Genomic DNA, 12500 nt, shown 5'->3' with positions numbered 1-12500 from the left:
AGCGCAACGCAAGGCTGCGATCTCGCGCACTTTGCGCACGGCTGGAGAAGCTTTGCTGGCCGGCTTTCGCTCCTCGTGTTTACCGTGCGTTAAAGTTGCGCGTCCGTGGCTCTCGCAGCTCTTGCGCGCCCGGTCGCAGAGAGGAGTACGCAACCTCGACCGCACTTTCCCTGCAGGCTTCCTTCCGACTCGAAGTCCTGCGGCGGTCTCAACGAGGTGCCACATCCTCAATGCAGTCGGTCGCCCCCGTTTCGGTTGGGCTCTGGCACGACGGTCGCCACCGTCTCGCCCTTGAGTGGCCGCTGTTGGCGCTCGCTGTGAGGTGTTCAGCGTGCTGTCCGTGTTGCCGACGCGGTCAAAACGAGTCGACGGCTCACGTTCCCTTGTGCGCCGAAGGCTCTCTTGATATGTGATCCGACCCTCAGACAGACGAAGCCAAGGGAAGACCCAAGGCCGCAATGTGCGTTCAAAGAATCAGTGCTCAGTGTGTCCTGCAATTCACACCAAGTCTCGCAGCTGGCTGCGTTCTTCATCGACCCGAGAACCGAGTGATCCACCGCTTAGAGTCGTGAAAAAGTGTTTGTTCAATTCCGTACAGTCAAAACCAAACGTTTCTGGCACTCGGCCAAACAGTGGCCAAGAAGGGCGCTTTTCAGCGCACGCTTGGACTCCAAAACTCTGCCGCGCCTTTTTCGGCTGCCGCAAATCGAGCAAACGGTGTGTTTCGGACGGCGTTTCGCTTCCGCTACTTGCGAGTGCTTTCGTGGTCCACCCCTCTATAAATACTCGGGAGGCGTCGAAGCCGGTTCTCCAAGCCGGACCCGTAGGTATCGTTGTGTGCTCGCTCTCATTGGCCCGCCTAACCAGAAAATGCCTGCGGTACACCCATTTGGATAAGAGTGCACGCAGATGCGGGCCTCGACGGCTACACATTTCCTCGGGCGGCCGCCTCCCGGCCTCCGTGGAGCGCGGGATGCACGGTCCCATCGACAAGCCTCTCCCGTTTTTACCGTGGCGTCGCGGTTCACCACGGCGGGCGGGTCGGTCTCCTCCGCATAAAAAGGGGGACCCCCGCTTTTTGTTCCACGAAATCGCACAAGCTTTTTTCGCATCCACGGTTTGCCACCGCACACCAAAATGCCGATCCGGCTGCCTACTTTAGCCAACAGGTGGAGCCAGGCGCGCCGTACTTGCGCGGCACTTCCCACGTCCACCGAAGTCGGTGCCAAGGACCACTTTCGGCGCCGGAGCCGCGTACGAGCCTACTCGAGGCGGAAGAACGAAGCCAGCAAGGGCCTGGCCGCAAGTGCGTTCAATTGTCGGGACGTCCAAGTCCCTCGTTCTTCCGTGCTTCCTCTTTCGGCAAGTCGTTGCGGCACCTTCCCAAAGCGCGCAGACCCGCTAATCGCGACGAGCGCGACGTGGCCGTGCCGCCTTTCCCTCGGCAGCAAGCAAAACGCCTGGCAACGTCGACGCTCCCCTAACCGCGATCTCGCACCGTGTTTCGTGTGGCGAATTCAAAAGCCGGCCGGCGCTGCTGCAACCATTACGGTCGGTACGCATACGCCGCGGAGGGCGGGACGGTCATCGGAGCGTGCGGTTCCTCCATCGAGTACTGCGCACCTCGGCCGTCGCATCGCCGTGCCATGACCGGCCGCGCGTCAACGCGAACCGGTGCCAGCGAGATCCCTCGCCTGCAAGAACCGACCGGCAGCCTCCGTCACCCGAGGACGCGGAGGCGCTTGCCGCGGACGGCGGGACGGTATGCACTGGTGCACAGCGGACCCGTCACATCGCCAGTTCCTTGACCGACCGCCGACGCTTGTGCCGTTCCTCTCGTACTTGGCAGTCGCCGCGCGATTGTCGGGTCTCGTTCTTGCACGCTCGAACGGTCGGGAGGGCACTCGGCTGGCGTTTCGGGAACGCGCAGCCTCGCCTTCTACCGACGTAACCACGACTCGCCGTTCGCGCTCCGCCGCTCCTGTTTACAGTACTAGGCGGTCCCGCAGCGGTCGGGTCGCGCATTTCGAGCGCTTCGAGCCACGGTGCAGTGGCGGGTCGAAAGCCGACCTATGAGTGCGTTGCGCCGTTTGTACCCGCGTCCGCCACCTGGCCGACCGTCCAAGGTCGCGGTGTTGGCGTCCGCTGGGCGCAACAATTTGTCACGGGGTGCCGCTCCACATTCAGGCAGCCCCGTGGGGAAAAGCCGACCCCGCGTCCAAACGGGGTCAGCGGCAGAAAGTGTCGGGCGCAGACGCAGCTGAGGCGCTCACCCTTCACAATCCGTTAATGATCCTTCCGCAGGTTCACCTACGGAAACCTTGTTACGACTTTTACTTCCTCTAAATGATCAAGTTTGGTCATCTTTCCAACAGACCGGCGCAACCGAAAGGCCGCGCCGGACATCGGTCCGAAGACCTCACTAAATCATTCAATCGGTAGTAGCGACGGGCGGTGTGTACAAAGGGCAGGGACGTAATCAACGCGAGCTTATGACTCGCGCTTACTGGGAATTCCTCGTTCAAGGGGAACAATTGCAAGCCCCTATCCCAATCACGAAAGAAGTTCCACGGGTTACCCAGTCTTTTCAGACAGGGATAAAGACACGCTGCTTCCTTCAGTGTAGCGCGCGTGCGGCCCCGGACATCTAAGGGCATCACAGACCTGTTATTGCTCTGTTTCGTGCGGCTAGGAGCCGCTTGTCCCTCTAAGAAGGTTGTAAGGTGCTGGGAACCCCGCACCTATTTAATAGGCTAGAGTCTCGTTCGTTATCGGAATTAACCAGACAAATCGCTCCACCAACTAAGAACGGCCATGCACCACCATCCACCGAATCAAGAAAGAGCTCTCAATCTGTCAATCCTCCCAGTGTCCGGGCCGGGTAAGTTTTCCCGTGTTGAGTCAAATTAAGCCGCAGGCTCCACTCCTGGTGGTGCCCTTCCGTCAATTCCTTTAAGTTTCAGCTTTGCAACCATACTTCCCCCGGAACCCAAATACTTTGGTTTCCCGGAAGCTGCCCGCCGAGTCATTTGAGTAACTCAGGCGGATCGCTGGTTGGCATCGTTTATGGTCAGAACTAGGGCGGTATCTGATCGCCTTCGAACCTCTGACTTTCGTTCTTGATCAATGAAAACATTCTTGGCAAATGCTTTCGCAGTAGTTCGTCTTGCGACGGTCCAAGAATTTCACCTCTAGCGCCGCAATACGAATGCCCCCGTCCGTCCCTCTTAATCATTACCTCGTATTCCAAAAACCAACAGAACAGAAACGAGGTCTTGTTCTATTATTCCATGCAAGTTTATTCAGGCGACTCGCCTGCGTTGAGCACTCTAATTTTTTCAAAGTAAAAGCACCGGCCATCTCGAGGCACACAATGAAGTGCACCAAGAAAGAACCGGCATGATGTTCAGTCCGAGCCGTCGCATCGGGTAGATGCACTACTCGTCTGGAACTGAGATCCAACTACGAGCTTTTTAACCGCAGCAGCTTTAGTATACGCTATTGGAGCTGGAATTACCGCGGCTGCTGGCACCAGACTTGCCCTCCAATTGATCCTCGTTAAAGGATTTAGAGTGTACTCATTTCAATTACGGGGCCTCAAAAGAGTCCCGTATTGTTATTTTTCGTCACTACCTCCCCGTGCCGGGAGTGGGTAATTTGCGCGCCTGCTGCCTTCCTTGGATGTGGTAGCCGTTTCTCAGGCTCCCTCTCCGGAATCGAACCCTGATTCTCCGTTACCCGTAACAACCATGGTAAGCAAGTAACCTACCATCGAAAGTTGATAAGGCAGACACTTGAAAGAAACGTCGCCGGCTCGTGGCCATGCGATCAGCACAAAGTTATCCAGAGTCACCACACAATACGGGCCGAAACCCGATCGATCTTGGTCTAATAAAAGCACCCGTTACCCAAAGGGCTCCAGGCTCACTGCATGTATTAGCTCTAGAATTGCCACAGTTATCCAAGTAGGAAGAAACGATCTAAGGAACCATAACTGATTTAATGAGCCATTCGCGGTTTCGCCTTATTTCGGCATGTACTTAGACATGCATGGCTTAATCTTTGAGACAAGCATATGATTACTGGCAGGATCAACCAGGTAATCGTTCGACTGCGCGTCCGTCCTCGCCCTCGGCGGGCCGGACGCAGTCTGTGTGCGGCGGAGGCCACCTTCAGGCGCCCCAACACGCTTATTTTGCACTCCGAGATGACGGCGTTCGAGCTCGCTACGGCACAACCTTCCCGAAAGACGAGTGGGAGCCGTGCGGCAAGAAGCACGTTCATGCTCGCTCTTTTTCGTTGCATCGACTCGGTCGCGCCGTGCGGGTTGCCCAAGCCCGCTGCACTGTCGGTGGACCGGCCGGAACTAGCAACGGAGCCGAGACTGCAAAGCCGCCAGACGACGGGTCACGCCCGCGTCTTCGGCGCTTTCGCATCTGAATCGCCCGAGGACGACACGGAACACACCTCGATATCGTGGTAAAACGGCACCGTCCGACAACCAGCCCCTAACGCATCAAGCGGATGAGGCTGCAGACGACTGCCGTGGATTCCCCTGGAGCAGACCCGAGGACACGCTTGACGAGGCCGAAGCCCGCCGCATATCAGACACCCGGTCGCTTTCGCGTACGCCGCTCACGAGAACCCCCACATAATAGCAGCGATAAGTACCCAGACCTCCTTGGGCCCTAATACGAGCGTACTCGAGAAAATTTCACCGCGGGTGTGCCCCGAAACGTGTGGCATGTTGAGCGTGCCACAAGTCTACGTCGCTCTCAAACCCGCCGAGGTCGTAGAATTTGCGACCCTACTCACGAAATTCCCACCGAGGATACGGCCGCAAACGTACCGCACCTTGGGTAGGCCACGAGTTTGTGCAACACTACGCTGACGGCACAGCACCGAGGTCGTGCGCGCACGCACGGGAAAATTCCGCCGCGGTTTCTGCCGAAAACGTGAGGCACCACGACTCTCCGCAAGTTCGCGTCGACTGCGAAAGACCGAAGTCGTGAACGACGTGTCCGCTACTCGCCGCCGACACGCTGGACACCAAACGTACAACGACTCGACGGCGTCGTAGAGGCCCACGACGCGGTTTTCCTTAACGACGTCTCGGCGTGGCACCGACAGGTTAGAACGGCCGACCAACGTTCCCTGTCCGCCGTTCGGCTCAGTCGAAGGGCTCGGCGACTTCGGCAACGCTGCGAAGCCGCACGGTGACGCACGCCATGTCCCCATTTTTTTTTTTCTTTCTGCGTCTGCCGGGGTGCCCCTATAATAGCAGCGATAAGCACCCAGACCGCCGTGGGTCGCTCGCCCCGGCTGACGTGGTTTTTCGTACTCCTGCGGCGGTCGCCGTCAAGCACGTCCAAATACGCTACTTTCGTGGGCGCATTCACGCTCTTTCGCTTCGCCGGAGTGCCAGCACTCACTCTGCCAAAAACGGCGAACATCCGAGCGGCGGTTCCCACTTTTGCGTCGGCGTCGCAAACCCCGCCCCGGCAGACGAGGTTTGCCGTACTCGTGCGACGGTGGCCGGCGGGCACGTCGAAAGACGCCGATATCGTGCGCGAATTGGCGCACCTTGGCTTCACCGGAGTGCCGCCACTGACTCCTCCAAAAACGGCGAAGATCCGAGCGGCGCTTCCCACTTTCGCATCGGCGTCCCGAACTCCGCCCCGGCTGACGCGGTTTACCGTACTCGTGCGACGGTCGCCGGCGAGCACGTGGAAAGACGCCGATATCGTGCCCGAATCGGCTCCGTTCGGCTTCGCCGGAGTGCCAGCACTGGCTCGGCGAAAGACGACGAACATCCGAGCGACGGTTCTCACTATTGCGTACGCGTCGCAAACCCCGCCCCGGCAGACGCACTTTGCCGTACTCGTGCGACGGTCGCCGGCGAGCACGTAGAAAGACGCCGATATCGTGCCGGAATCGGCCCCGTTTGGCTTCGCCGGAGTGCCAGCACTCACTCGGCCACAAACGGCGAACATCCGAGCGGCGGTTCCCACTTAGCCGTCGGCGTCCCGAACTCCGCCCCGGCAGACGCGGTTGCCGAGCTCGTGCGACTAGCGACCGCGAAGCCGTCTCGCGACGCCGCTTTCGTGCGCGGCTCCCACTGCGACCTGGGTCACCCGAGGTCGACGAGCAAAAAAGAATGTCGAAAAAAATTTTTTTTTTTTTTTGCGTCTGCCGGGGTGCCCCTATAATAGCAGCGATAAGCACCCAGACCGCCATGGGTCGCTCGCCCCGGCTGACGTGGTTTTTCGTTTTCCTGCGGTGGTCGTCGTCAAGCACGTCCAAACACGCCACTTTCGTGGGCGCATTCGCGCTCTTTCGCTTCGCCGGAGTGCCAGCACTCACTCTGCCAAAAACGGCGAACATCCGAGCGGCGGTTCCCACTTTTGCGTCGGCGTCGCAAACCCCGCCCCGGCAGACGAGGTTTGCCGTACTCGTGCGACGGTGGCCGGCGGGCACGTCGAAAGACGCCGATATCGTGCGCGAATTGGCGCACCTTGGCTTCACCGGAGTGCCGCCACTGACTCCTCCAAAAACGGCGAAGATCCGAGCGGCGCTTCCCACTTTCGCATCGGCGTCCCGAACTCCGCCCCGGCTGACGCGGTTTACCGTACTCGTGCGACGGTCGCCGGCGAGCACGTGGAAAGACGCCGATATCGTGCCCGAATCGGCTCCGTTCGGCTTCGCCGGATTGCCAGCACTGGCTCGGCGAAAGACGACGAACATCCGAGCGACGGTTCTCACTATTGCGTACGCGTCGCAAACCCCGCCCCGGCAGACGCACTTTGCCGTACTCGTGCGACGGTCGCCGGCGAGCACGTAGAAAGACGCCGATATCGTGCCGGAATCGGCCCCGTTTGGCTTCGCCGGAGTGCCAGCACTCACTCGGCCACAAACGGCGAACATCCGAGCGGCGGTTCCCACTTAGCCGTCGGCGTCCCGAACTCCGCCCCGGCAGACGCGGTTGCCGAGCTCGTGCGACTAGCGACCGCGAAGCCGTTTCGCGACGCCGCTTTCGTGCGCGGCTCCCACTGCGACCTGGGTCACCCGAGGTCGACGAGCAAAAAAGAATGTCGAAAAAAAATTTTTTTTTTTTTTTTGCGTCTGCCGGGGTGCCCCTATAATAGCAGCGATAAGCACCCAGACCGCCATGGGTCGCTCGCCCCGGCTGACGTGGTTTTTCGTTTTCCTGCGGTGGTCGTCGTCAAGCACGTCCAAACACGCCACTTTCGTGGGCGCATTCGCGCTCTTTCGCTTCGCCGGAGTGCCAGCACTCACTCTGCCAAAAACGGCGAACATCCTAGTGGCGGTTCCCACTTTTGCGTCGGCGTCGCCAACCCCGCCCCGGCATACGCGGTTTGCCGTACTCGTGCGGCGGTGGCCGGCGGGCACGTCGAAAGACACCGATATCGTGCGCGAGTCGATGCTTCTTGGTCTCGCAGGAGGGCCGCCACTCACTCCTGCAAAAACGGCGAAGATCCGAGCGGCGCTTCCCACTTTTTCGTCGGCGTCGCAAACCTCGCCCCGGCAGACGCGCTTTGCCGTACTCGTGCGACGGTCGCCGGCGAGCACGTCGAAATACGCCGATATCGTGCCCGAATCGGCCCCGTTTCGCTTCGCCGGAGTGCCAGCACTCGCTCGGCCAAAGACGACGAACATCCGAGCGACGGTTCCCACTATTGCGTACGCGTCGCGAACCCCGCCCCGGCAGACGCGGTTTGCCGTACTCGTGCGGCGGTGGCCGGCGGGCACGTCGAAAGACGCCGATATCGTGCACGAATTGGCGCTCCTTGGCTTCACCGGAGTGCCAGCACTCACTCGGCCAAAAACGGCGAACATCCGAGCAGCGGTACCCACTTAGCCGTCGGCATCCCGAACTCCGCGCCGGCTGACGCGGTTGCCGAGCTCGTGCGACTAGCGACCGCGAACGCGTCTCGCGACGCCGCTTTCGTGCGCGGCTCCCATTGCGACCTGGGTTACCCGAGCTCGACCAGCAAAAAAGAAGGTCGAAAATTTTTTTTTTTTTTTCTGCGTCTGCCGGGGTGCCCCTATAATAGCAGCGATAAGCACCCAGACCGCCGTGTGTCGCTCGCCCCGGCTGACGTGGTTTTTCGTACTCCTGCAGCGGTCGCCGTCACGCACGTCCAAATACGCCACTTTCGTGGGCGCATTCGCGCTCTTTCGCGTCGCCGGAGTGCCAGCACTCACTCTGCCAAAAACGGCCAACATCCGAGCGGCGGTTCCCACTTTTGCGTCGGCGTCGTAAACCCCGCCCCGGCAGACGCGGTTTGCCCTACTCGTGCGACGGTCGCCGGCGAGCGCGTCGAAAGACGCCGATATCGTGCGCTAATTGGCGCTCCTTGGCTTCTCCGGAGTGCCGCCACTCACTCCTCCAAAAACGGCGAAGATCCGAGCGGCGTTCTCCACTTTCGCATCGGCGTCCCGAACTCCGCCCGGGCTGACGCGGTTTACCGTACTCGTGCGACGGTCGCCGGCGGGCACGTCGAAAGACGCCGATATCGTGCCGTAATCGGCCCCGTTTGGCTTCGCCCGTGTGCCAGCACTCACTCGGCCAAAAACGGCGAACATCCGAGCAGCGTTTCCCACTTTCGCATCGGCGTCCCGAAGCCCGCCCCGGCAGACGCGGTTTGCCCTACTCGAGCGACGGTCGCCGGCGATCACGTCGAAAGGCGCCGAATTCGTGCACGAATCGATGCTTCTTGGTCTCGCAGGAGGGCCGCCACTCACTCCTGCAAAAACGGCGAAGATCCGAGTTGCGCTTCCCACTTTTTCGTCGGCGTCCCGAACTACGCCCCGGCTGACGCGGTTTACCGTACTCGTGCGACGGTCGCCGGCGGGCACTTCAAAATACGCCGATTTCGTGGGCGCATTCACGCTGTTTCGCTTCCCCGGAGTGCCAACACTCACTCTGCCGAAAGCGGCGATCATCCGAGCGGCGGTTCCCACTTTTGCGTCGGCTTCGCAAACGGCGCCCCGGCAGACGCGCTCGTGCGACGTACTCGTGCGACGGTCGCCGGCGAGCACGTCGAAAGACGCCGATATCGTGCTCGAATCGACCCCGTTTCGCTTCGCCGGAGTGCTGCCAGTCACGGCGCAGAAAACGGCGAACAAGTGTTTTTTTTTTTTTTTTTCCTAGAATTTGTGTTATAGAAGGCACATTTGATATCGGACGATAATTTTCAACTTTATCACGCGCACCGATTTTCGTGTAGAGGTTTGCAAGTTTATGGGAATTTCTCCACTTGGAATAATGCGATTTAGTAGTACTACGAGAACTTCATGGATGTACTCAAGGGTACGGGGCAAGTCAGTTACGTCAACACCTGCAGATTTTTTACACTTCAAACTGAAAATTGTTGGTTGTGAGTCCTCGTGTGATATTAAAGGCCGATTCGCTAACACATAGAACAAAGAAAGAAAGGAAGAAAAAACGCCCGCGCTCGCTCAAGAAACCTGGGTTCGCAACAAGTGGCAACAACAAGCAACCGAGCGAGTGCGCCAAAACCCGTGGCGGCCGAACAAACGCGAAGTCCCAACCGCGTCAGCCGGGGCGGCACGGGACAGGAAAAATCACTTCAGCCGGGGCGGCGGGGCACCGAATAAACCTCGTCACCTCGTCGCAGGATAAAAGAGGAAACAAAAAGTCTAAACAGCGTCTGCTGGAGCGAATGCGTAATAAAACAACAACAACAACAAAAAAAAAACACCCGCGCTCAAGAAGTCTGCAATCACCACAAAAGGCGACTGTGACCGAGCAGCGTCAGCCGGGGCCGTGCGGAAACGGAAAAACCGCGACTACCGGGGCGTCGAGGCACCGAAAAATCCACTTCAGCCGCGGCGAAAAAAAAAAACAAAAAGAAAGACGGAGGGGGGGGGGGGAACCACGTCTGCCGGGGCGAAGGAAAAAAAAAAACGCGTCTGCCGGGGCGAGCCCGGGTGCGGCACCACCGGGAAAACTGTGGCAAACAGACATGGCGATCGAGTGAGTGGGCCGCCAGCCAGGCTCAGCCAAAAAGTGCAAAGTCCGAACTGCGTCAGCCGGGGCGGCAAAAACCACGTCAGCCGGGGCGGCGCAAAAAACCGCGTCTGCCGGGGCGGCACGAAACCGCGTCAGCCGGGGCGGCGCGAAAACTGCGTCAGCCGGGGCGAAAGAAAAAAAAAAAAAAACGCGTCTGCCGGGGCGAGCCCGGGTGCGGCACCACCGGGAAAACTGTGGCAAACAGACATGGCGATCGAGTGAGTGGGCCGCCAGCCAGGCACAGCCGAAAAGTGCAAAGTCCGAACCGTGTCAGCCGGGGCGGCAAAAAACCGCGTCAGCCGGGGCGGCGCAAAAAACCGCGTCTGCCGGGGCGGCACGAAACCGCGTCAGCCGGGGCGGCGCGAAAACTGCGTCAGCCGGGGCGAGCCCGGGTGCGGCACCACCGGGAAAACTGTGGCAAACAGACATGGCGATCGAGTGAGTGGGCCGCCAGCCAGGCTCAGCCAAAAAGTGCCAAGTCCGAACTGCGTCAGCCGGGGCGGCAAAAAACCGCGTCAGCCGGGGCGGCGCAAAAAACCGCGTCTGCCGGGGCGGCGCGAAAACCGCGTCTGCCGGGGCGGCGCGAAAACTGCGTCAGCCGGGGCGAAAGAAAAAAAAAAACGCGTCTGCCGGGGCGAGCCCGGGTGCGGCACCACCGGGAAAACTGTGGCAAACAGACATGGCGATCGAGTGAGTGGGCCGCCAGCAAGGCTCAGCCAAAAAGTGCTAAGTCCGAACTGCGTCAGCTGGGGCGGCAAAAAACCGCGTCTGCCGGGGCGGCACGAAACCGCGTCAGCCGGGGCGGCGCGAAAACCGCGTCTGCCGGGGCGGCACGAAACCGCGTCAGCCGGGGCGGCGCGAAAACTGCGTCAGCCGGGGCGAGCCCGGGTGCGGCACCACCGGGAAAACTGTGGCAAACAGACATGGCGATCGAGTGAGTGGGCCGCCAGCCAGGCACAGCCGAAAAGTGCTAAGTCCGAACTGCGTCAGCCGGGGCGGCAAAAACCGCGTCAGCCGGGGCGGCGCGAAAACCGCGTCTGCCGGGGCGGCACGAAACCGCGTCAGCCGGGGCGGCGCGAAAACTGCGTCAGCCGGGGCGAGCCCGGGTGCGGCACCACCGGGAAAACTGTGGCTAACAGACATGGCGATCGAGTGAGTGGGCCACCAGCCAGGCTCAGCCAAAAAGTGCTAAGTCCGAACTGCGTCAGCCGGGGCGGCAAAAACCGCGTCAGCCGGGGCGGCGCAAAAAACCGCGTCTGCCGGGGCGGCACGAAACCGCGTCAGCCGGGGCGGCGCGAAAACTGCGTCAGCCGGGGCGAAAGAAAAAAAAAAAAAACGCGTCTGCCGGGGCGAGCCCGGGTGCGGCACCACCGGGAAAACTGTGGCAAACAGACATGGCGATCGAGTGAGTGGGCCGCCAGCCAGGCACAGCCGAAAAGTGCCAAGTCCGAACTGCGTCAGCCGGGGCGGCAAAAAACCGCGTCAGCCGGGGCGGCGCAAAAAACCGCGTCTGCCGGGGCGGCACGAAACCGCGTCAGCCGGGGCGGCGCGAAAACTGCGTCAGCCGGGGCGAGCCCGGGTGCGGCACCACCGGGAAAACTGTGGCAAACAGACATGGCGATCGAGTGAGTGGGCCGCCAGCCAGGCTCAGCCAAAAAGTGCCAAGTCCGAACTGCGTCAGCCGGGGCGGCGCAAAAAACCGCGTCTGCCGGGGCGGCGCGAAAACCGCGTCTGCCGGGGCGGCGCGAAAACTGCGTCAGCCGGGGCGAAAGAAAAAAAAAACGCGTCTGCCGGGGCGAGCCCGGGTGCGGCACCACCGGGAAAACTGTGGCAAACAGACATGGCGATCGAGTGAGTGGGCCGCCAGCAAGGCTCAGCCAAAAAGTGCCAAGTCCGAACTGCGTCAGCCGGGGCGGCAAAAAACCGCGTCTGCCGGGGCGGCACGAAACCGCGTCAGCCGGGGCGGCGCGAAAACCGCGTCTGCCGGGGCGGCACGAAACCGCGTCAGCCGGGGCGAGCCCGGGTGCGGCACCACCGGGAAAACTGTGGCAAACAGACATGGCGATCGAGTGAGTGGGCCGCCAGCCAGGCACAGCCGAAAAGTGCTAAGTCCGAACTGCGTCAGCCGGGGCGGCAAAAACCGCGTCAGCCGGGGCGGCGCAAAAACCGCGTCTGCCGGGGCGAATGCAAAAAAAACAAAGAAAAAAGCCCGCGCTTAATCAAAAGAAAACAAAGAAAAAAGCTTGCGCTTAATCAAAAGAAAACAAACAAAAAAAGTTCGCGCTTAAGCCTGGCGGTGGAACCACCGGGGCAAACAGACCTGGCGATCGAGTGAGTGGGCCGCCAGCCGGGGTGAGCCAAAAAGTGCAAAGTCGGAACCGCGTCAGCCGGGGCGGCGCGAAAACCGCGTCAGCCGGGGCGGCGCAAAAACTGCGTCAGCCGG

At 60.7% G+C, this 12500-nt stretch overlaps 2 non-coding genes across 2 annotated transcripts; both read right to left on the bottom strand.

Moving 5' to 3' along the window:
• Positions 1-415: 415 nt before the first annotated feature.
• LOC142790905 (5.8S ribosomal RNA) lies at positions 416-568 on the bottom strand. The gene has a single exon (XR_012889844.1). It is a non-coding gene; the product is annotated as a 5.8S ribosomal RNA (ribosomal RNA).
• A 1719-nt stretch (positions 569-2287) lies between these two features.
• LOC142790935 (small subunit ribosomal RNA) lies at positions 2288-4102 on the bottom strand. Its single transcript, XR_012889872.1, has one exon. It is a non-coding gene; the product is annotated as a small subunit ribosomal RNA (ribosomal RNA).
• Positions 4103-12500: the final 8398 nt, after the last annotated feature.

Source organism: Rhipicephalus microplus, unplaced genomic scaffold (genome assembly GCF_043290135.1).
Source record: "Rhipicephalus microplus isolate Deutch F79 unplaced genomic scaffold, USDA_Rmic scaffold_134, whole genome shotgun sequence".
Lineage (NCBI taxonomy): Eukaryota > Metazoa > Arthropoda > Arachnida > Ixodida > Ixodidae > Rhipicephalus > Rhipicephalus microplus.
Note: the sequence above shows the minus strand (reverse complement) of the source record. Positions and strands in the feature narration are given on the sequence as shown.